At 43.1% G+C, this 25399-nt stretch overlaps 1 long non-coding RNA gene across 1 annotated transcript in view; it reads left to right on the top strand.

Annotated features, from left to right (window-relative positions):
* Positions 1–25399, top strand: part of LOC135253406 (uncharacterized) — a 217237-nt gene that overhangs the window by 173281 nt on the left and 18557 nt on the right. The gene's annotated exons all lie outside the window — the stretch shown is intronic.

Genomic DNA, 25399 nt, shown 5'->3' with positions numbered 1-25399 from the left:
GCAGCCTGCTGTATGGTGTTAATGAACACTGTAAGGTGAAAAAGCAAGCTATTTGCACCAGGGGTATATAAATAAAAACAAGCTGTGAATGTCACACTTTTAATTAAAGTAAAAAGTCTAATGCTTTAAATTTAGTAGTTGTATGTAATAATTGTCTGTTGGTTAGTGTCCTTACTTTGATGGATTGGCTGAGTAACACTGATGAAAGCATGCCCATAAGAGGATACACTTGTCTTGCATCAACAGAATTCATAGCACAGAAGTAACCTTGTATTAAACTGAGAAGTGTATTTTAAAATACATCCTAGAACTGATCCAAAGTTATTTGGATTTTTTCCCTAACATGCTGTTTCTAATTTTGGCATTCAGGGTGACAGTCCTTATCAAGCCTGGAATATATAGGTCGGGATTTTCCACATCCAGGCTGCAAACATGTTTCAGGTAAAAAATCCTGACATCCTTCAGAAATATGTGATTTCACTTGATTGCTAAATGATTGTAATGTAATGACTGACTGAACAATGTTTTCTTAATTAATTGATCAGGGATTCAGTATTTGGTGAGCTTCTCTGTTACATCATTAAATGTTTAATACATTGATGGTTTATTGTTCTGTCTGTGCAGTGAACCTGTTATGTCCATTTTAAATACATATTTGTTTGCTGCTTGAGGTTTTTGGATGACTGGTGAATTATGCCTTTTTAACTTTTAAACCACTGTATAAGGTCAATTATATTTACGCCATGGTGTGCATTTCTCCAAACTGTTAACGTCTTCCGACAAAGTTTGAAAGAAAATGTTTTGATACACCATGTTTTGGTCTTGAATCACTAGATTTGAAAACTAGTGGGTGACAAATTTAATTATATTTTGAACACCAGAAAACTGTTTCTTGCTGACAAGAATGCCAAATTTTGGTGGATGGGAGTCAAAGTTGTAGCTACCAATGAAACTTTACAAATAAAGATATGCATTGTACCAATATGCATTACTTTGGAACAATGAACAATTAACTGGAGTGTTTAATTCTTTCGGTTCTAGTCTTGTAACCTGAACACGTCTATTACATATTTCTCTTGATATCACGGACATGCCAATGTCACATTATGAGAACCTCTTTGGCAGAGACAGCAGTTCTCTAAAATAATGTAGAAGACAGGGTTGTTTTTTGGTAGGCCAAAGGTATGTATAATTTACAGCAAATCATAACAAAAATAAGCCCCTTCAGGGTGATTTAGACCCATTTGCTTCACATCAGGGTTACATCACTCTGTTGGGGCTCATTTTTAGAGCAGAATACTAATTTACTCATCTGGGTTTACATGGCTCAGGAGACAGTCTTATCAATAAAGAACAACTTCACTGTACAAATACATCCATCGGATGTTCTGTATACCTTATTTTCCTGCTCTGACTATTTTTTTTATACCATGCTTACTACATGCTAACTACATGCGTAGTAAATGTAAATACATGTAATTTTGGGTGACACATTTCCAATATTATGACTGACTATAATGCCTTCGTTAAATCATGTCTCTTCTCACTGTTCATGTATGCCTTTTCACAGCTGTTTTGTGTACATTTTAGATTTAAATTTTCTTGTTTTTGTATCTTTAAGTACTGGTCTGTTGTTATCATTCTCCTTTGGTCTAATGATAAGTTGCAAGATGTGAAAAATAAATGAAATGTTTCAATACGCAATGTAACAGCAGGATATCTTTTTACTCTGTTGTTGTTCTTGCTGTTGATTGTGTGCCAGTGTTTCGCTTCCTCCACACTTACCCATTGGCATTTTGTTTTACACTGATGAACACCCCATAATTAGCCCCTGACTGTATAAGTAGTCACATGTCTGTGCTGAATGCCAAGTGATTGCTGAACATGGAGGGCCTACAGGGACACCTGCAGGATACCTGCTGAAATTAAGACTGACAGCCCAGATGCACACACCCGTGATTATCTCTCCAGATCCTTGCGATACCTTTATTACGTTTAATATCACATTGAACTTAATGCTGAACATACACATTGAAAAGAACATTGAATCTGAGCTCTTAAATATTTGTACAGGAATGCTGTACAGATACCTCTGTACTACGCTGAGCTGATTTGCATTAGGTCAGTCTGCCGAAATGCCTTGGTGCCAGGTAAGTCTATGTGTTGGTCCATGCTGTCAGCTCTGCAAAATCATTGTTTTTGACTGTTTCAGTAAAGGTATCTGTGGATCCTGCAGATGTCTCAAGCGGCAATGTAGGTAGGGGTGTTTCAGTGTTATTGCAGAGACAGTTGGCCACAGGTAGAAAACGGTAAACTAGTGCACACAGAAGTGCCTGAGGTACCTGGACATTGACATTCCTACCCGCAGCACCCAAAGTGTCATTGCTTTGTGAATATGCTGTCAGCAAGGTGAGGAATAATTGAAATATATTTAATTTTCCGAACCCAGCAGTTTCAACTGTTAACACCCTCGTCTGACTCTGAATACTGAACACAAGTACATCAACCGTTAAAACACCTCACTTACTCAACATGTAAAATATATTTATTTGATTTCATTTGGTAATTATTATCAAAGGTATTAATTATCAATCAAATTGCCATATGCGTTGATAGGCAGAGCAAACTGTTGGATCAAACTTTACCAAATGTACAACTCACAACCAGGTGAAAATTAAGAAATGTATTAAGTTACAACAATACAACAAGTATTCACGTCTAATTTAATGAAGAGGTTCAACTACCTTAAAACATTTAACAAAGGTTACAGATATGGACAGTCACACAAGAAATAAATGAAAGATACCAAACCACAGCTTTTGTCCCAAAGTAATATAAAGGAAAAAAAATTATTCTCCAAAACTCTGAAACCAACCCAAACAAAAATTGAGCAATTTAAACCCCAGAGTTCATAACAGAGAATGTTCCCAGCTGGGTCAAATGTTTTACCGTTGGGTTGCAATCGAGTTAAATGAACCATTTTCATTTAAAATGTTGATTACACTAATTAAGGCCAGTAGAAGAAGTTTCATACTGAAAAAATAATTTTAAGTATTTTTCCTAGATTTTCAAACTTTAAAAAGGGTCAATTTGACCCGCAACATAACAGGAGGGTTAATACCTTACCCAGCATGGGTTAAAGATGTTTTCCCTGATTGGGTGATGCCGAGTTAAACTGGCAGTGTACTCAATAAGAAGAAAGAACTTCAGGATTGAGAACCACCGGCGAACATGTCCACGAACACTGTTGCCGGTATACAAAGTGAGAACACCGCACCGTTTAAAGTCACTCCATGCCGCTGGGGCGTGAATAATTACGAATAATAACAACGAGGCAGCTATTAACTGGGTCTGGAATCTCAACCAGACCTCCGTCTCGCGGCTACGCCATGGTTGTATAAAGAGAAGGGCTACGCGAGATCACAACACAAAACAAAAAGTTTAAAGTGGCTTTAGTTTATGTAGCTATGCAAAAGAAGAAAAAAGGCAAAGAATTAGAAATCTAAATTAGAGTAGGACGGAGAATGTAGAGTTTTGTCTGTACATTCGGCAAATGCGAGCCTAGACGAGGGGGTCCACTTTCTCTTATTTCCGTTTTGATGACTTGCTGAAACGAGTAGTACCATTCATCTAACATGCGGGAACTCACAATTCCCATCTCTACAGAAGAGAGATTGGCGTTGACTCTCCGTATATTAGCATGTGAATTCAGCCCTCTGAACTCAACCGTGACGTAACCAACTATGCGATATTTGGGCCAATAGCTGTGAGGGAGAGGTCGGAGAACAAGAAAGAACTTTTCGAAAAGTTCTCCCTGGAGGCCGTCGCACACTGCACCGTACGAACACACAACACTGCGTCTTATTGTTCGTCAGTTGTTCTGATTGCTTCGTTTTGTTCAAAAAGTTCTACTTCGTACGAAGTATACTGCCTACTTTAAGGTGTAGAAGGAGAGAAGGGAAGGGTTGTCATTTATGACAAGGACTGGCCTACCTAAAGATTGCATTCAAACTTAAAGAAAAGGGAAATGTTAGGCATGTAGGCATGCAGGGTCTCCGACCCCCAATATGGTGTCCTGTGTCTTCTGGTTTGTCTCTTCTGAGACAAACTCTGCAGGAAGTGAGACCCATAAATTGTCTGCCTAGGTTAGGGTATTAGTGGATTTTAAATTGCCAAAATCACATTTGCTTTGATGCTTGTGACAGAGAGGCCAGGCCACATTCTTATAAACAATATAATATTGTATCAAATTCACTGTTTCCCTCTCTAAGGCCATAATCTAAGCACTGCACATCTGACACTATCTAGATTGTTGGTAATCACAGCACTAGGTACAATTTAGTTAGGAAAATGGTGAGCGTTGTTGGGCTGAATGGCCTGTTCTCATCATTATGTTACGTTATGTCATGTTATGTTATGTTATATTATGTTATGTTATATTAAATTTAGAAAAGCCTGTGCCAAGATTGATTTGTTTTCTCCCTTGGCTAAACACCAGGTTTTCAGTGGGCAGGGTTCACTAAAACGCTACGATTGGTGAAACTTTTTCTACAAGTATTATGTAAATGATGCTGGTTCCACTTTTGTGCGGGCAAGTTGGAATGCCTAAATATTGTGCCTTCTTTAGATGCAAATAAACCAATATGCTTTTCCAGTAAACCCCAACAGTTAACATTTGTAGGGCCCATTTTCACAAACAATGTGGCTTTGCTGAAAAGCACTGGTGCCTGGTGCTGTGCCTTCTCACTCCCTCCTAACTGTTGCTGCTAGTGACACTCCCCGTAGTCACAGAACAGATGCGTGATGGATGCATGATGTGGTAAGTAGGCCTATTGTTAGCTGGTGATAATTTAGCTTTCAAGCTTAGATATATGGAATTAAAGTCTTTCTTTATTTGGGTGTAATATCCGGAGTTTGAGAGTGCTGTCCAGTCTAATATGATTGGACAGTAGCTCCGTGTTACAATGTTAGTGCACACAGAATAATCTGCAGGTTTAACCATATTATAGTAAAGCCTAGCTTATGTTGCTTTATTTTGTGTTATTGGGTAGTCTAATGTTACAGCACTGGACAACCTGCTCTAAACTAGCGACAAGGAATGGTTTACATATGAGGTCTCTTACGGATATGAATATTAATGAGCACAGGGTACATGCCCACCCTGTCCTTATCTGCTGAACAGGTCACAGTAATCTTTATTACAATTTAATGGTTATAATTGGGTTAAAAATTTGAGATAAATATTAAGAAGACTATCAGTTGTCACTTCTGGGGAATATAACACAATTTTTGAATCCTAGACACTTAACATCAAACTACTTCCTTTTTAGAGCTTTTTTCTTTTCTTTCTTATTTACAACAGAAAGGGACTGCTATGGGCAGTATAATGGCTCCAGAATTTGTAAACTTGTATCTTGGAATGCTTGAAACAACAAGTGATTTTAAATTCTGATGATATACTGTTTGATTCTCATACATACAAGCAATCATGATGATCATGAATGAACACTTGAGTTTTACAATGAACTATGAAGAATCTAAAATCAGCTTTCTGGATGTACTGATATATGTACCTTCCTATATATAAATCTTCACCGGCAGCCCACTCATAGGAATGTTCTCTTCAGAGCAGACAGCTTCCACCCCAGACCTCTTCTCAGAAGCCTCCCAGTAAATCAATTTAACTGTATCAGAAAGATATGGAGTTTACATTTCTCTTACCCAAAACCTAAATCTCACAAAAAAACATTAAAGGAAAGGGGATAAACCATATATGGATCCAAAAGACCCATGGTCAATTTCATAGTCAAATCCAAACTGAAACTCATCAACCTAAGCAAAAAGAGAGCTGAAAATATGCCATGTTTCACTCAATATTTTTCACTGTGAAAATAATTTAAGGATGCTATAAAAAACACACCAGTATATCATTGATTAGGATACCAAATTAAAAAATACTTTCATACATTCATTTGTCTAGTATTTAAAAAGCCATCAAATGTGAAGGACATTGCGGTAAGATTAGACAACCCATCTGAGACCCCACACATATTTTTGTACAAAATCCCAGAGGGTAACTACAAGTGCAGACAATGAGCTCAGTCTGTGTAATCTCACTTACAAATGTGGTTCTTTTACCCATCCCCATGAAGTACAATTATTTCAAGTGAAAGGATTAATTATGTGTTCATCTACCATCAAATCATAATTTACATGCTGAGATGTCCTTGTGGTCTATCATATGTAGGCAAAACCAATAGACAGAATCAGTGAACATCAAAGCAGCATATAGACAGGGGAAAGGTGAGGCCCCATTACAGCCCATTTTATCCATGTAGGACATTTGATTACCTCTCAGATATATTGCCATTGTAAAACTAAATGTCATTCAGGGGTGGGGACATTGACAGAACCCTGCTCAAAAGGGAAACCTTCTGCATCTATAGACTTGGGACACATAAATCCTTAGGCCTGAATTAAAAATTGGCTTTCAAACCATCTTCACAAATATTTAATCAGAATATACAGTGAGCTCCATCATGTTTGGACAAAGACATATTTTTTCTTGATTAGGCTCTCTACTCCACAGTTGTACTTTTATTTAAGGGTATTTCATACACTTTCTCCATGTAGAAATTACAGTTGGGGAGAGTGGGGCCAAATCTAACATGGAGGAAAATGTAACACAGACTTTTTAGGTGTATCGAGCTTGATCAAAATATTTCAGGTTAAACACGCAGAATTATGATCTTTTTGTCTCCAGAAAATGGCTGGAGAGTTGAGTAATTATTTTGAGAGATTTTTACATAAATCTATTTTGGCTGTATGCAAGTTATATAAATTAAATGCATGTTAAATTCTATTCGATTACTTCTGTGATCATGCTACAATATTTTTAAATGTTGTACAGGGGCATGCTAGGTTTCATTAGAAACAGTGGGAAATGCCCAAATAAAAAATGAGAGCAGTTATATAACATTTAACTTTCTCAAAAAGGTTAAAGGCATTTAAAATGACCATACTACGGCATGTCTACAGTGCACTGACAATCTCTTTACACACATGTCTTTACACACTTTCACCATATGTGTGCACCTTTACCTGTATTTGTTATTCTAAAATGTGTTTGGGACGTTTCTGGGCATGGTGCTCTTCTTTTGTTGAAGTGTCTATGGGATCCGCTGGAGGATATCCATTATGTCAGGGCTCACAGAAAGGTTTAGGAACCAGGTGCACAGAACAGCATAGAGGCCAAGGTAGGTAAAATAATAAGATTTTAAGGAATTCATTACCATTACTTTGATACAGGTTAAAATAACCTGTCATGGGTTTGGGGTGCAGTTCCGTTTTTTGGCCTCCCGGCCTGATTATTACCTTATTGGATGCACCTGTTTCCAATTATTCCTCCCTATGCCGTGATTTCGGTCACCTGCATCAGGCAAGGCTATTTAAGACACTGTCTGACTTTCAGTCCTTGCTTCAGTGTCAACTTACGTTCTCATTGAGCCGGTAAGGTATTTCAGAGCCTGTTTAAAAAACCTCCTGTTCTCTCTCTCTCTTCTCAAGAAATGCTTCCCCCTTAGAAGGTTTGTATTTCGGTCTGTGTTTCTGGGCTTCGTGCCAGCAGACCGTTAGGGCTTTACCTTTTCATTTTCCTAAGCTGTGTCTTAGGTTCTTGGGTATCTCGGTGTTCGACCCCCAAGTTTTCCTTTTTGTTTTGGGTCTGAGCTGCGACTCCGTTACGTTGGGTTTCCCTGGTTTATATCCCAACTATTTTTCGTTCCTGAGCTGTGCTCAGTGTTTTTGTTTCTCTGTTTCTCGCCCTTGTTTTAACAGGGTTGTTTTTTGTTTGGCCGTTTTTTAAGGCTCGACAGGGAGTTTGAGTTTTCATTCCTGTCAGTCTGTTTTCTTTTTTCCCGTCCTCGTTTCCTCTAGCCTCAGTGGCTTATCTCCTTGGGGATAAGCTTTTTGCTTCCCTGTTCAGTAGCATGTGGTCCTCCAACACTCTCCCCTCCCTCACATAACCAGTATACTTGACGTGCAAACTATTTTACATTTACCATCGGCAAACATGTCCTCGAACACCGTGGTTGGTATACTCAAAATGAACTTGGTGAACTTTGTTTTAAGTCACTTTAAACTGCTTACTTCCTAGCATTACAGCATCGATTTCTGCACCCACAGTGACATAATTTCATAAAAATCACAATACCATGTTGCAAAAATATTTTGTTGAAATAAAGCACACCACTCAATCAATTTCAACAGTTGTATTTCTACATTATAGTGGTTTTCTTATAAAGGCTAAGGGAAAAATGTACCAAAGGCATTTTACAGGCAAAAACCAAGAGAAAACACAAAATGAAAAAAAGTAGTTAAAAAAAATTCTCTTTTAAAAAAAGTTATTTCTTCAGACAAGGACTGCACACAAATTGGTTACATTTCACACAGCTGCCATGTAGATAATAGTTTTTTCAAAGTTTCAATTTCAGTGAAAAGCAAAATGTTGGCGGTGTTATTTATTGTATTGTGTCATTTCTATAACTACAACGCTGACAGTTATTCATCCCCACTCTAAAATCTTCGTCAACTTTATCACATGATTGCAATGAATGAATTTTGTGATCATACATGTGACTATACATTTGCAAAAGTATGTGGACATCTGAACATCACACACATATGTACTTGTTGAACATTTCAAAACCATGGGCATTCATATGGTTTGAAACCCCATTTGCTGCTGTAACAGAAGAAGACTTTCCAGTCGATTGTGGAACACGACTTTTGGCAATCCAATTCATTCCAAAGGTCTTTGATGAACAATTTCTTTGTGGACTATGCTTAGTGCAGGGGGGCATTGTCATACTGAAACAGGAAAGGTCCTTCCCCAAACTATTGCCACAACTTTGTGCACAATTATCTAGAATGTCATTGTATTTCCTTTCACTGGAAATAAGGGGCTTAACCCAAACCATGAAAAACCTCAGACCATTATTCGTCCTCCACCAGACTTTACGGTTGGCGCTTTTTGGGCCAGTACAGTTGGCACCATGCATTCTATCAACCCAGATTCGTCCATCAGCCTGCCAGACAGTGAAGCATGTTTAATCACTCCAGAGAATGCATTCCTCTGCTCCAGAGTCCAAAGGTGGTGAGCTTTACAACACTCAAGCCAATTCTTGGCATTGTGCATGGTGATCTTAGACTTGTGTACAGTCTTGATGAACAGTTGACTCTGGATGAACAGTTCTTGAGCTGATTCTGTTTCCCAAGGTAGTTCGGAACTTTTTTTTTTAATGCACTACACGCTTCAGCACTCTGCGGTCCCATTCTGTGAGCTTGAGTGGCCTACTGCTTCGCAGCTGAGCTGTTATTACTCCTATATGTTTTCACTTCACTAATAACAGCACATTTGACAGGGACAGCTCTAGCAGGTCAGAAATTTGAAGAACTGCTTTGTTTGAAAAGTGGCATCCTATGTGACTCTTCAGTACAAACCATTCTACTGCCAATGTTTGTTAATGGAGATTGTATAGCTATATGCTTGAGTTGATGCACGTTTTAGTCATGGGTGTGGCTGAATTAGCCAAAACCACTGATTAGAAGGGGTGTCCACGTACTTTTGGAAATGTAGAGTATGTGCGAAATTAGTTTTGATTATAAAGATAACAATATCTTTGTACAATTTCAGAAAGTGTTTCTTTAACATTATTAATCTCACAAGTAATGTTATTCCAGTCACAACCAAGACGGTGCTCCCACAGAACAGTACACTGATGAAATGAACCAAAAAGAAAGTTGAACTGCACCTGGTTGATCAAATGTGATGCCACTAGCCATGTGATATTTGGATGGATGATATTTGGATTTGCAAACTACTTTCAAACCATTCGCGCAGAGGACATGCACACACCACAATGTTCAAACTCAAAACATTGTGTCTTTTATTCAAAAAGGATGGTTCTGAACAACAATTTAGATTTTGTTTTGAATATACTGGTGCTGACAGTTCATTTAATATACTTATTTTAAGCAAACCTGGTTGTTTTGTTCTTGGGGCATACCAGTGGTTTGCATCATGTGGTGAACTCTTAAGTTATGCTGGTGTAGTCTTTTCTTTATGGTGGACTTTTTACACATCAGTGCCTACATTCTAGAGAGTGTTCTTGATCTGGTTGACAGTTGGAAAGGGGATTTTCTTTACAATTGAAAGTATTCTTTGGTCATCCACTACAGTGGTCTTCCATGGTCAAGCAGGTCATTTGCTATTTTTAAGTTCACCAGTGAATTCTTGCTTCCTAAGAGTTGATTTTGATATCCAGTGTTCTTCAGCCTCATGTTGGCCTGCTATACCAACATTGACACTTCTTTGGTTCTCATATTGAGAGACAACAGGGATAGACTCTAAATGCAAATTCCACACCAAAAATCAACTCTAGAACTTTTGTTAGTTTTCTAGTGCATGAACTCATGATGTAGACACACAGCTGACCAAGGAGCTGAGCAGCCAACTTCCCAATTGCTTTTGCTCCCCCAAAATGGGGAAAATATGTGCAGTGCCCACAGCAAGTATACGAATGGTAGAGTTTGTTGTGTTATTTTTGCTATATACTTAAGGCATTTGGATTTGATATCAAAAGATGAATATGACAAATTTACCGACAATCAGGTTTAATTTAATGGTATGTAAGAGAAATTTTACAAAGAGAAAATAAATTTTACGATTTTGTAGAAACAGCAATTTGTGTAGAGTCCTCCCATTTCCAGCTGTGAAAAATTAAGTTCACAGATGACTGACAGGTGTTAACTGTTGCTCATGTTTCCTTTTGCATGGATTGTTCACACATAAAAGAGCAGTGAGCATCTAGTCTTTGTTTTAGACTTTGTTTTCATCTGTGGGGACTGCATTGGGAGCCAGAAAGCAGTAATAACAAATTTCATTCTGCAGTTACCATACATTTGGAGGGCACAGTATAAAAAGAGCTATAATTCCTACATGGATCACCCAATATAACAGTTGTACCCTCAAATTAAAGCTGACAGTATGCACTTTAACCTCATTTTCATTTTTGTATTTCAAATACAATGTGCTAGAGTACAGAACCAATATAAAAAAAATTGGGTCACTGTCCCTATATTTTTGCATCTAACTGTATATTTTGTATATTGTTACTTTTGAGTGGTGATGGGGCAGTCTCATTCTTACATATTCCATGGGGATGTAGATTAATAGATTATGGTGAATATTATTACATGGCTTCTTTTTTAATCCTATAAGGTGAACACTAAAATACCTGAGAAATAAAATATGTACTTTGTTAATTGATCAATTCCCTGCATCAGGAAATGGTGTCATCAATTTGTCTTATAAATGGACACTTGTAACATCTATGAATGATATATGATGAAAACCCATGTGTAAAAATGTTGTTTAAATAATTAAATAAATGTGAGCAATGGAAGCAATGCGTGGCATAATTTTTATCCTGTTTATTACATGTCACAGTACCACAAGTTATTGCTGATGCATTTCACTAATCATTGGTGCATCTGCCAGATATCATGGATACATTTCACCAGTGATGGAGATAGAGGCAGAGCAGGCTTGCAGCTGCACTAGGGCCTGTGGTCCTCTCGTGGAGAGCTGGCCCTATATCCTTAGAGTATATATGTAGAGACAGTGACGCCAATAGTAACCTATAGGGAGCACATTAGAACCAGGAAGTACTTTTTTTTTTTGCTCAACAAAAATGCTCAGTTGTGTCTGTGGTCACGTGCCTAAATCATGTGTATAACAAGGATAGCGCAGACATTGACTAAAATAAATGATAATGTAAAACTTGATATGTTTGTCTGTGGTAGGAAAAAAATATTTTACCTCAGAAAATCAATAAGTGATTTTTTTTCCTGCAATATAATGCACAGAGTTAACATCAATATTTGAGTGTAACATTTTATTTTTGCGGTCAAAAATGAATGGAGCCCAATGGGGAACTTGCTTTCTGAGCAAAAATCATAGATATCAGCAGGGGGCAACATTACATCCGGCGCTCAGGTTGAGAACCGAAAGCTGGCCCATTGTCTACATCACAACATCCGTTCATGCATGGGCCCTTGCATGAGACCCCCGTTAAGCATCAGAGAAAACGTGTATTTCCTGATGTTTTAGAGGTCATTTTATGAGCAAACTCATCTCCATCATTGTTATTGCACTTTCTTTGTACAATAGTCTGATATTGCCAAACTAAGCCAAAGCCTTTTTGATATGCAAAGATTGCTGGGAAATGTGTATGTGTATGGTGTTGTCCAATGTCAAGAGTCAATTTTTAATCATGTGATGATACAGAATGACTTAACAGCTAGTTTTGGTAGTGAAATCAGCTAAAAGTGTTGCAGGAATCCTGTCCAGTTGGGCTTTTTTATGTTATTGTGCGGGGTGGAAATGGCATTAGGCGGCTTGTCATAATTTGGCCTATTTTTTGTTTTGTTGGGCGTTTTTAAAATTTCCCATTCAGCGAAATCATTCACATCCAATAGCGCTGGTGCAGTTTGCTCCTCCTTCGTTGTTGCACCTGTAGCCTGTCCATTAATGGCTGCGTACGTTTGTTTGCATCAAGTTGGTGGCTATCTTTAAACTGTACTGTTATATAGACCACTGTGTCTTTTATATTTTAACGCATGACATTGGATTTGTACTGTTAAATATCTGGATTTTTTTTTTCAAGATCGGGCGGGTTGACAATTTTCTACACAATATCAGGCAGGTGGTTTTAATGTTGTGGCTGATCGGTGTATATCCCCACTGTGCTCAGGGTGTTTCTGTGTGTGTCATGGAAGCCTCAGTAAAGCCTTGTTGTATTGCAGATTGTGTCTCAGCTCGTCTTTATAAGTTCAGTCTCTACTGGCATAGTGGCAGCGTTGGGAATACACTCTAGCCCTCAGAAGCAAGTTACTCTCCGCGTGGAAGAATTCCAATGGTAGGAGCAACTGTGACATAGCCGAAACAGCATTAGTGTCTGTTCCAGCACGAGCTAGCAAAAGTCAGGTAGAAAATGGCGGCCACCCACTGTGCACCTAAACAATGGTGCCTTTCTAAAAACAAAACTATTAATAGTTTCGAAAAACCTACATTTTTTATCACTGGATGAGAAATTTGCCCCATTCTTAATGGAGGAAGTCAAATGGCTTAAGAAAAACAAAACTCAACCTCACAGAGGATTTGAAGATGACAACATAGACGTCCCTGCTCAGAGACGGCTCACCGCCATCCAAAAGGTTAGCGCTCTTGAACTAATGCTAGGGCAAATAGCCAACTACTGCTCGATTATCTCAAGGAATGCCCTAGTGAAGAATTCAACGTCATTAGAGTACATCTGGCAGACAATTAGGCAGAACTTCGGGTTCCAAGTCACCGGTGCACAGTTCATCATCTTCTCCGACATTCACCAGGATGGAGTTGAGCGGCCTGATGACCTCTTTCAGCAGTTGATGACGTTCATTGAGGACTCTCTACTGCACCCAACGGGCTCAGCCACCATAGTAAGGAGGTGACCAAGGAGGAGGAGCTATCGGCTACGTTAGAGAATATGGAAGTTCTCACATGGTTGAGACCCATTCACCGCAGTCTGCCTAGACTCGTCAAACAGAGGTACGTCACGGAGCTGAGGTCACACTCCCTAGCATCCATCAAACCAGAGATATTGCAGGCCCTCTCTTCACTCCTCGACAAGATCCGGGTGTCTGATGACGCAAAGATCTTCCGATCAGCCATCACCACGGAGCCTCACCGTCCTGCCCAGAGACCCAGAAAACTGTGCAGTGCCATCCCCAGGAAGCCCTGCCAGGAAAGGGTCTGTCCCCTCTGCAAGCAGGCCACCCAGAGACACGCTATTTCCTGAGCAACTGTGAGTTCCTCCCAGATAACGATTGGCACTGTGTTGTCAGGGCAAGGCAGATCGTTAACATCATCGAGTCGAACTCAGACGTTGACAATGCCCAGACTAGCAGCGCTCCTGCACATGACCCCGACAACGGATTAACTACACCTGGTGCCGTGGCCTACGGCATCCATACCCGACAGTCACCCTACTTCGGCCACCATGTCGTCCGTGTCACCATTACATTCATTTGGCAGATGCTTTTATCCAAAGCGACGTACAAAAGTGCATTTTCATGATCGTAGACAACTGCTGAACACGGGTTCAGTAAGGTACAATTACTTATTTTGTACAGCTATTTCTAGCTGAGAACAATGAACACTATCCTGGACTAACATCTGCAAAGCCAATTAGGCAGAAGAATAAGCTACAGTATTAGGACAAATACAATTTACCAAGAAGTGCAGGGATGGGGCAACATGTAACAAGTGACAGGAAAAAGGGTATTTTTTTAATTTTTAAAAAATATTTATACAGCGTGATGGTGGTTAGTCTAGGTATAGTCTAAAGAGATGAGTCTTCAGGCCACGGCGGAAGATGGATAGTGAGGGGGAGGTTCGGAGAGGGACGGGGAGTTCGTTCCACCACTGGGGAGCTAAGGTGGAGAAGCTCTGTAATCCCTTTGGGCGGGTGGGAGGGTTTACAAGACTCCCTGCTGCCGCAGAGCGGAGTGGTCGAGCAGGCACATAGAATTGAGTCATGTCCTGCAAGTAGATGGGGGCTGTCCTGGTGGCGGCAGTGTAGGCAAGGGTCAGGGCTTTGAATCGGATCCTGGCAGGGACCGGTAGCCAGTGAAGTGATCGCAGCAGAGGAGTGACGTGGGAGAATTTGGGGAGGTTGTAGATGAGTCGGGCAGCGGCATTCTGAATCATCTGTAGTGGCTGTATGGCACAAGCTGGCAGGTTTGCAAGGAGAGAGTTGCAGTAATCAAGGCGAGAGGTCACCGTAGCCTGGACGAGCAGCTGGGTGGAGTGCGTCGTCAGGTATGGTCGAATCCTCCTGATGTTGTACAGGAGGATCTGCAGGACCGTGATGTTGCCTTGATGTGCTCCTTGAGGTCCAGTTGGTCATCCAGGACCACCCCCAAGCTCTTGGCAGAGTGAGAGGCAGTCACTGTGGTGCCATCAACCGTGATTGAGAGTTCACGAAGCAAGGAGGTCTTGTACGGGAAGAAGAGCAGCTCAGTTTTGTTGAGGTTGAGCTTCAGATGGTGGCTGGCCATCCAGGTGGAGATGTCAGCCAGGCAGGAAGAGATCTTATCATTGACCTGTGTGGCCGAGGGGGGGAAAGAAAAGAAGAGTTGTGTGTCATCTGCATAACAATGATAGGAAAAGCCATGTGAATTAATGACTGAACCAAGAGATCTGGTGTATAAGGAGAACAGCAGAGGACCCAGTACAGATCCCTGGGGCACTCCCGTAACAAGTGGATGAGAAGCAGAGGCAGACCCCTTCCAAGTGACCTGGTAGGTCCTATCTGCAAGATAGGAAGCGAACCAAGACAGGGCAGTCCCGGCAATTCCCATCCCAGCCAAGCTGGAGAGGAGTATTTTATGGTTGACCGTGTCAAAAGCTGCAGACAGGTCAAGAAGGATCAGGACAGAGGAGAGGCGTGAGGCTCTTGCAGTGGCAAGTGCCTCCGTCACAGCTAGGAGCGCAGTCTCTGTTGAGTGCCCGGATCGGAAGCCAGACTGGTCAGGGTCTAGCAGGTTGTTCTGATGGAGAAAAGAGGTTAATTGTTTAAGAACTGCTCGTTCAAGGGTTTTGGACAGAAAGGGTAGAAGGGATACGGGTCGATAATTTGTTACATCGGAGGGGTCTAAGGTGGGTTTTTTGAGTAGTGGGGTAACACGAGCCATCTTAAAATCAGAGGGAACATGACCAGAGGAGAGAGAGGAATTAACAATGGAAGACAGATAGGGAAGGAGCTTGCTGGAGATGGATTGGAGAACTTTAGATGGGATGGGGTCAAGTGGACAGGTGGTTGCGCGATGAGAGGTGATGAGTTGTAATACATCAGAGTCCTCCAGCATTTCAAAGGAGGTCAGTGTGGCTGTGGGTTTGTCCCGGGGGGTTGGGGGGCTCACTGGATGGGCGAAGGAGTTCCGGATTGTAGCCACCTTTCCTTCAAAGGCGGCCAGAAAGTCATCAGCAGAGAGAGAAGAGGGAGGTGGGGATGGAGGAGGAATGAGGAGGGAAGAGAAGGTGGAGAATAGTTTACGTGGATTAGAGACACATGCACTGATCTTGGATTGGAAAGAGGCTTTCGCAGACGTGAGGGCAGATGTGAAAGTCGCCAGCAGGGTATGGTATGCGGTCAGGTCATCAGAGGATCGGGATTTTCTCCACTTCCTCTCTGCAGCCCGCAGTGATGTTCTGCTGGAGCGTAGTGACGCACCGACACGACAGCGCGACAGGCAACATGATATGCCTCTCCACTGCAAAGCACCTTGGGTCCCCCATCACGTCCAGTGCCCAGTCGGTCCATCAAGCTGACGGATCCTCACAGCTGCTAGTTGTTGGTGAGACCCGAATCTCCTTCTCCCGGAGCGACAGAGTCTTTAAATTTGAGGGCCTCGTCATGGAAAACATGGACGTCGACATCCTCGCCAGCACGCCATATATGGAATCCAACGATATCGCAGTGCGCCCCACCAGGTGAGAGGTCATCCTCGGAGACGTTACAACTTACAAGTATGGAGCATCCGTGTCTAGTGATACCAGCACAACCGCACGGCTGGCGTTCGTACTTTGTGCCCTCACCCACTCATTGACTGTCTGGCCTGGTGGGTTCCTGTAGATGCAGCTGCCAGATGATGCTACAGCAGATGCAGAATATGCCATCGAGCCTTGGGCTGACTCTGTAATAACACGTAGGCTCAAACCTTTGCAGGTGTGGCCCCAGCCTAGCATTGTCTCAAGCGTGGCCGGCAAGATTTGCATCCCCAACCTGTCTGCTGAGCCCCGGAAGCTGAAGCGCAATGATCACTTCTGCCAGGTGACACCCATCTTTGTGCCCAAGGACAGCCCCGCCTGCGAACCAGCACCACATCCATTGAAGCCTCCAGCCGATGACCACACTGCAGCAGTTCAGATCTACCCTGACAACCTCCTGCTTCAACAGATTGTTTCCCAGTTTAGATCCCTGCTCAGAGAGTTTGGCACAGTATTCAACTCAAACATCAAAGGCTACAATGGTGCCACTGGCCCCTTCGCAGCGAAGGTCAATATCGACCCCGTCGAACCACCACAGCGTAAAGGGCACCTACCTCTCTATGCCCGTGGCAAGCTTGTGGTGCTCCAGGTCAAGTTCGACTAACTGGAGGACCTTGGCGTGTTCAGATGCCCGGAGGATGTCAACGTGGCGGTGGAGTATCTTAATCCCTCCTTCCTCGTAAAAAAACCCAACGGAGGAACCCGCCTCATCACAGCATTCGCTGACGTTTGCTGCTACAGCAAGCCCCAGCTCTCATTGTTGCCTGATGTAGATTCGACCCTGCGGCTCATCGCACGCTGGAGGCACATCATCGTCACAGATTTGACCAGTGCTTTTTACCAGATACCCCTAGCATGTGAGTCCATGAAGTATTGTGGAGTCGCAACCCCCTTCAAAGGCGTCCGAGTTTACATGCGATCCGCGATGGGCATGCTGGGCTTGGAGACCGCACTGGAGGAGCTGATGTGCTGTGTGCTCGGTGACCTGCTACAGGATGGCATCGTGGCAAAGCTGGCAGATGACCTGTACTGGAGCTGCTCCACAACTGGAGGAGGGTCCTTCAGGAACTCTCCAGGTGCGACCTCCGCCTGTCGGCCTCCAAAACAATCATTAACCCCATGTCCACTCCCACTGCCAGTGTGTTGACCATGCTGCGCTGCCCCCGAGACAGTCGGGCAAATGAGGTCGTTCATCGGCGCATATAAGGTGCTCTCCTGTGTCCTCCCAAGATGCTCTTCTTACCTCTCCCCACTCAATACCACCACTACCAGACGTCAGTCCTCAGAGCCAATTGCATAGACCGACAACCTCCGACAGTCCTTCCAGAGTGCACAACATGCACTGTCATCCGCCCGCACCCTCACGTTACCCAAGCCTTCAGACCAACTGTGGATCGTAACAGATAGTGCGGTTAAAGAACCTGATTTGGGTGCCACCTTGTACGTGACTCGTGAGGGCAAGCTGCTCCTGGCCGGCTTCTTCAGTGCCAAGCTGCAGGGATCTCAAGTGACCTGGCTTCCGTGCAAAGTGGAGGCGCTCTCCATTGCAGCTGCCACTAAGCACTTCAGCCCCTACATCATTCAATGTAAGAAGAGCGCGTGGGTCCTCACTGACAGCAAGCCCTGCGTCCAAGCGTACAAGAAGCTCTGTCGTGGAGAGTTCTTGGCTAGCCCACGAGTCTCGACGTTCCTATCCACTGTCAGCCGGTACCAAGCCTCCATCAGACACATCGCTGACTCTGCCATCCTCCTGTCCGATTTCGCCAGCCGCAATGCCCCACTGTGTGAAGATGAGAGGTATCAGGTTTGCTCCTTCATCAGTCGCACAACAGACTCTCTGGTGTGTCAGACCTCAGTGCAGGATATACTGGATGGGTCCGTGTGCCTGCCCTTCACAAGTTGTCTTGCTTGGCTAGCCATACAATCTGAGTGCCCTGACCTTCGCCGCATGCATACCCATCTCATTCAGGGCACGAGGCCATCCAAGAAGCTCACCAACATCAAGGACGTAAAAAGGTATCTCAACATGGCACCGTAGCAGCCGACGGCCTACTTGTAGTCAGGTGTGATGAGCCCCTCTCCACATCTCATGAGTGCATCATCGTCCCACGACAAGTCTTGGACAGTCTGCTGACAGCACTACACATCCAGCAGGGCCACCCCATATGTCACCAACTCAGGTCAGTTGCCAGGCGGTACCTATACGCGCTGGACTTGGACAAGGCCACTGAGCGCGTCTCTGGCGGATGCCACTCTTGTGTCGCGCTGCTCCACACACCAGGCACCAGAGTGGAGCAGTCCACCTTTCTACCCCTTGACGATCGAGCCGGGCTGGGCCAAAAATGTCAAAAAAAACCCTGTAGCAGAGAGGGCTATCCAAGAACTGGAAGGCAAGCTACTGCGGTTAGACCCATTGGGTGGCGTGGTTACCCCCCTCACCCTTGCGGTCGCCACGGCGGCAGTGAACTCCCGCGTCTGCTCACACGGGTTGTCAGCCATGGAGATGTGGACCCAGTGGGATCTACGCCAGCTGTGGTTCTCGACCCGCCCATGGAGTCATCTTGGTCACCTGGCCCTCCTGTTGCCCCCACCTGTGGGAGCACAGACCCTGATGGCATTGGCGACCTGCAGCTCACACTGCCTGTTTCGGCTAAGGCCGCCCCTGCAGCCTGTGAGGGACCTCGTCGGTTATCACGCTGCCAGCACACCCGTTTGCCTCAAGGACTATGTGGTGGGACTTTAGCCATGCATTGTTGTTGATGCAGTATAGTTTAGTGTCATGTAGTATTGTGTACGCTGCCTGTTCTCATTTTGATAGAAAAAAAAGAAAAAAGGAAGAGTTGCGCCAGTATCGACCAGCGGTACGTGGTCACGTGCATGTTATCACGTTAGTTCACGTGATACCACATGATTGTCTGTCTATATCCCCCCTGTGCTCAGGGTGTTTCCGTGTGTGTCAAGTAAGCCTCGTAAAGCCTGGTTGTATTGCAGCTCCTGTCTCGGCTCGTCTTTATAAGTTCAGTCTCTACTGGCAGTAGCATAAGGCAGGCGTGACCGAATGGACTGGTTATACATCAGAGCATCAGTGCATCAGAGCTCGGAAGCAGCAAAGAGATCGCTGATGATTTTGTACAATATAACTTTTCAATGGGACTGGTGTTGGGTTTCCAATGGATCACTGTGCCAGCCTGTTATAGTTTGAATTGAGCCGCCATGTGTCTCAACAGTTGATTTTGATTTGTATGAGCAAAGCAGTAAAATATCATAAAGTTTTGGATAAGGATAACCATAATAAACATGTGTTTCTTACAGTGAAAGCACTAGATTTAAGATTCAAAAGTAAAAATAGGGTGTGTAAAAAGGCTTAAAAACAAGTAAGACTTTAAAAAGACAAATAATTTATTTTAAAAACACCAGCAGTACAAACGATCGTTGTGGCTCACCTTCTCCCCCTCCGCCCCTACTGACAGTCCTTAAATAGCTTGAGCCAATCAATTGCACTTGGTTTCAAATCGCCTCAAATTAACAAAATTACATTCAATTAAACAAATTAAATCCATTAGACAATACAAGCAATTAAATAACAGGCTAGTGAAGGGTCACTCCTTCACATTTCCTCCCCCTTCTCCAGTCTTGCATAACGGTTTGCAAGACCAGAGGCAGGTGCTTCCAAAGCAGTATAATTTAAAACATTGCATTCCACTGAGAATAGTCCATAAGGAAAAATCACTGGGTAGCTCCTCTCCCAGATTGTCGAGGATAGCCCCCCGATTAGGGACACCTGGTAGCTCCTCCCTCTGGCATCAATCATTCTGCAGGGCCAGGACACCACCTCCCAACGGGCTATGGGCTCCTCATACTGGTTTGCAGAGTTGCTGTCCCACAGTGCTCCAGACCATTACCCGTTCCGACAGAGTCAGCCACAGCTCCCCACCCAATCAAGGGGTTCACCCGCTGCTCCCCTTTCTGGGACCCGCTGCTCTGTCTGGGGTCTACCCGGTCCATCTTCAGCCCCACCTGGATCCTCACTCGGAACACCTCGATGTGAAATGCAGCGCCCTGCTTCTCGGCCGGTGCTGGTCCACAAAACACCTTCCCAAGTCCAATAAAAACTCAGTATAAACTTTTTTTTTAAAGCCTATTAAAAGTGGGTCACCCCACAGGGATAGGGCTAAATCCCACTTCTGACACCAAATGTAAAAAGGCTTAAAATCAACTGAGAAAATTAAGACTTGGAAAAGACAAATAATTTATTTTAAACACACCAGCAGTACAAATGATCGTTGTGGCTCACCTTCTCCCCCTCTGCCCCTACTGACAGTCCTTAAATAGCTTGAGCTAATCAATTGCACCTGGTTTCAATCACCTCAAATTAACTAATTTCATTCAATTAAACAATTAAATTAAATCAATTAAACAATAAATACAATCAATTAAATAATTAACAGGCTAGTGAAGGGCAACTCCTTCACACTCCATCCTCCTGTCCTCCCTGGCAGCAACAGGGATCTGCGGCACAGCCCTTGACTGATTGAGTCCTATCGCTCCGATCGCTCCTTCCAGGTTGCCTGGGCTGGTAGAATATCGCCGCCCTGCCCCCTCGCCACGGGAGTTTCCCAGGGCTCAGTCCTCGCTCCTCTGTCCCCTTCTCTTCTCCTTATACACCAGATCCCTTGGCCCTGTGATCTCTGCCCATGGCTTGTCTTATCACTGCTATGCTGACGACACACAACTCTTTCTCTCCTTCTCCCCATCGGACACACATCTCCGCCTGACTGAGGGACATCCAGAGCTGGATGGAGTCACCACCTGAAGCTCAACCCGGGTAAGACGGAGCTAATCTTCATTCCTGCTCTAACCTCTCCCCTCCTTGATTTTTCCATTTCCTTAGGGGACACCTTAGTGATGTCATCACCCTGTGCCAAGAATCTTGAAATGGTGATGGACAACAGGCTGTCCCTCTCCAAGAACATTGCAGCGGTAAGCCGGACGTGCAGATTCTTCCTGTAAAACATCCGGAGAATCCGCCCCTTTCTCACCACCTACTCAACCCAGCTCCTAGTCCAAGCAATGGTACTATCCCGCCTGGACTACTGCAATTCTCTTCTGGCTGGCCTTCCGGCATCTGACATCAGACCCCTGCAACTCATTCAGAATGCTGCAGCTCGTCTGGTCTTCAACCTTCCCAGACACTCCCACATCAACCCCCTGCTCACTACCCTCCACTGGCTGCCTGTTATGGCTCGCATCAAATTCAAAACATTAGTCCTAGCATACCAGGCAGTCAAGGGATCAGCCCCAGCATATCTTCACAAGATCTTCAAACCCTACATGCCAGCCAGACCCCTCCGTTCCGCTACCTCAGGACGCCTGGCACCTCCTCCTCTTCGCACTTGTGCTTCCTGGTCACGTGTCCTGTCTGTTTAGGCTCCACGATGGTGGAATGACCTTCCCGTGGAAGTCAGAACAGCTGAGACCCTGACCACCTTCAAACGACGACTGAAGACTCACCTCTTCAGGCTGCACCTCTCCCCATCCCTCCCTACCTCCCTGTAGTCTCTAATTCAGTGGTGTCAAACTCGTGGCATGGAGGGCCGTGTGTATGCAGGTTTTCATTCCAACCAATTAATGCTGCCTTAATTGAGTCCAATTACTCATTCAGCCATATGCGTTTAACTGCATTGAAGCACAGAATATAAGAAAAATTTTATTTAGACAATGCGGGTCACCATAGACGTCGGGTCACCATTGTGCACAAACCTGCATCCCTAATTCAGCAAATAATTTAACTAATTATATAATCAAGATCTGAGGCTGGAATGAAAACCTGCATACACACGGCCCTCCATGGCACGAGTTTGACACCACTGCTCTAATTGGCTATGTAATCTTAGGGTTGTAGCTAGGTAAGCTGTTTGTCATATACCCCTTTCACACAGAAGAAAAAAGGAGTTTTCGAGATGGCTTCCATAACGTACTTACGTCTTTGTGAACACGTTGCGACGGCTTTTAAAATACCGAATCGAAAATGCCTCTCCTGGTGTTTTCGAGGCGCCTCGACTACTGCATTTCTCCTGTTGGAACGGAAAGCAGCATCAACGACTGCTTTCTGGGCGGCGTTCGAATTACATTACAGATCTGCGTTCACGCGCACCTATCTCTCAACCGAAAAAATGGCATACAGAGGAAATACCTGGACCCGTTGAGAACGCGAAAACTAATAACATAAAAAATGCGACCACTTGCACTTCAAAATGTAACATGTTTGATTGTTTTGCCGGAAATTACAAGAAGATTGCAACGAAAATAAATAACAAGTAACGTTATAGCTTTGGGCCTACATAAAGTGTGTTACTATGGTAACGGAATGTAAACAATTAATTCACGAGAGTAGAGTTTTACTGTGTGTGAAAGAAGACGGCTCGAATACCGCATTACAAATTCTGTGGGAAAGGGAACCTGTTACCGCATCAGGGGCGGCTCAGATGCGGTATTAGCTGCGTGAAAGGGGTATTAGTTGACTAGTTATTGCACTTGTGCCTAGCCTACTCAACTACTGCTTGTTTTATTTGCATAGACTGCGTGCTGTTTTTGTTGTGTTAATCAGATTAACCCAGGGTCCAAGTTAAATTTCGCGGTCGTTCCCTGCACTTGGAACTGTAGCCTACTTCCCTCTAGGGTTTTCAACACACTTGTTCCTGGTTTTGGTTATACACTTTGTTGTACGTCGCTCTGGATAAGAGCGTCTGCCAATAAATGCCTGTAATGTAATATTTTTGATTTTGGAAATAGCTTACTATGGATAAGAAATAGGCCTAGGTTGTGGTGATTTTTTAAAAATGATCTCCATATCATAGCAATCTTGGAGATTATGTATTTTTTGTCCTCTTGGTGTCCAGTGGTCCCGTTAACGAAGAATTCTGTCTTAAATGAGCCAAAATACGGGGAAAAATACACTGCATTCTATAAATGCAGTACTGAGGTTTTTTTGATGATTAGACAACGGGCGATGATTCGGACTTGAACCACAACAAAATGATTACTCTTGTTTCTGCCAATCATCATTTGGTGTCTGACATGTGTGTTGTTTATTGATCATAATAGCCTATTTATTTACACAGCCGTTGGTAGCATTGCGACATTCAAAGAGAAAGAGCTTAATTTAAATGAAAAGAGGAAAACGACATGTCACGCTCTAGCTTGCTCAACATGAGTACATTCAAACTAATTTTAAAAACTGTATAATCAGCCTGCGTGGTTAAAAAAAAAAAAAAAGTTTTGATCAGAATACTAAAACATTATTTGTAGCTTATTAGCCTGTTCCATACGGCTAATTTCGCTATTTCATGGAATGCCCTCATTTTAGATGTGCCGTGCAGTACAGAAATATTTGGACAGTGACACCATTTTTGTTGTGAGACAACAGCAGACTCCAAATGCAAATTCCACGCCTAGAATTTCTAGACCTTTTGTTAGCACTTAAACATTATATTCATTGTTTCATTTCAAATCCAATGTGCTGGAGTAGAGTCAACCGACAAAAATAGTCACTGTCCTTACGGACTCCATAAAAATAAAACAATTTATTTCAAGCCGTAATTCGTTCAGTTTTGTTTGATTACAACATAAGAAAATTCATGAATGTCCTGTAATGCCAGACACACAAAACTGAAAAATGTCCCGCTCCCCCAAATTAATGACCCTGTAGGAAAAACCAACAGTGCTGTATTAGGACATCGCATGAAGGGAACTAAGGCAACCCTTAAATTATTCAAAGAAACACGTCTGAATGATGTATCCTATCTAAGAGCATTTTTTACCCCTTTATCCATTTACGCCATATGACTGTTGCTGTCGTATATAACCATTTGTTTAGTGGAAATTCTGTTCTTTGACCATTCGATACGCGTCTGTCTGTTTTGCTTGTTTTCAGTGCACGCGTTTTACAGTCTCCGGTACAAACCAACAATGTGACTAAATAGTTCCACTGAGGACGTCACTTGACGTTCGGCTTAGATTTCTATAGTAAGATACATTTGATCTTAACCCAAAAATCACTGCAGTGAAAAATGATGAAGAAAAAAAATCACACATTGCGTGTAGAATGGAGACCACGTTTACTACAAAAGCCTGACATATCGCCTGATATATTTGGGCGTGCTGTGGTTTTCGTTTCTTCATAAGACTATAGATGTTAGTCCATGGAGCTGCACTGGCAGAACTATAAATCCCAGCTTCCATTTCTATCTGTCGAATCAGAGGAAACCCGTTTGTTTTGGTCTGGCGTGAGTGGTCAATTCCAACAACACCCACAACACGCCCACATTTAAAAATTCATTGAATCAGTGAATTGCTACAAATGCAGTTGTGGTGCCGCGTTAAGCAAGGCGATTGGAGGAACAACATCAAAAATGGCACATTAGCTGACAGTGATATATTACAATCACAATAATAGCCAGATAGCTGTATACCAGCAATGAACATTCTGGATAATTTCGCTTTAAACGTACTGCCAATCCAGCCACGCACACCCATCCGTGCACAGATCGGCAAATTTTAGCTCGCTAGTTACTAGACCAAGTTGACTACTTACTGCTTCGAATTTTTTTCGTTTTCTTAGGTAGTCTAACGTTAGCGCAAGTTGGTAACGTTGACTAGATTAACGAGCAAATAATATTCTTCGCTAACATAATTCTTTGCTAATATGGATGTGCATATAAAACATTCGAGAAAAATGTAAAAAGT

Source organism: Anguilla rostrata, chromosome 4, assembly GCF_018555375.3.
Source record: "Anguilla rostrata isolate EN2019 chromosome 4, ASM1855537v3, whole genome shotgun sequence".
In the NCBI taxonomy this organism is placed as follows: Eukaryota; Metazoa; Chordata; class Actinopteri; order Anguilliformes; family Anguillidae; genus Anguilla; species Anguilla rostrata.
The sequence above is the reverse complement of the archived record's forward strand: the minus strand, read 5'-3'. Positions and strand labels throughout refer to the sequence as shown.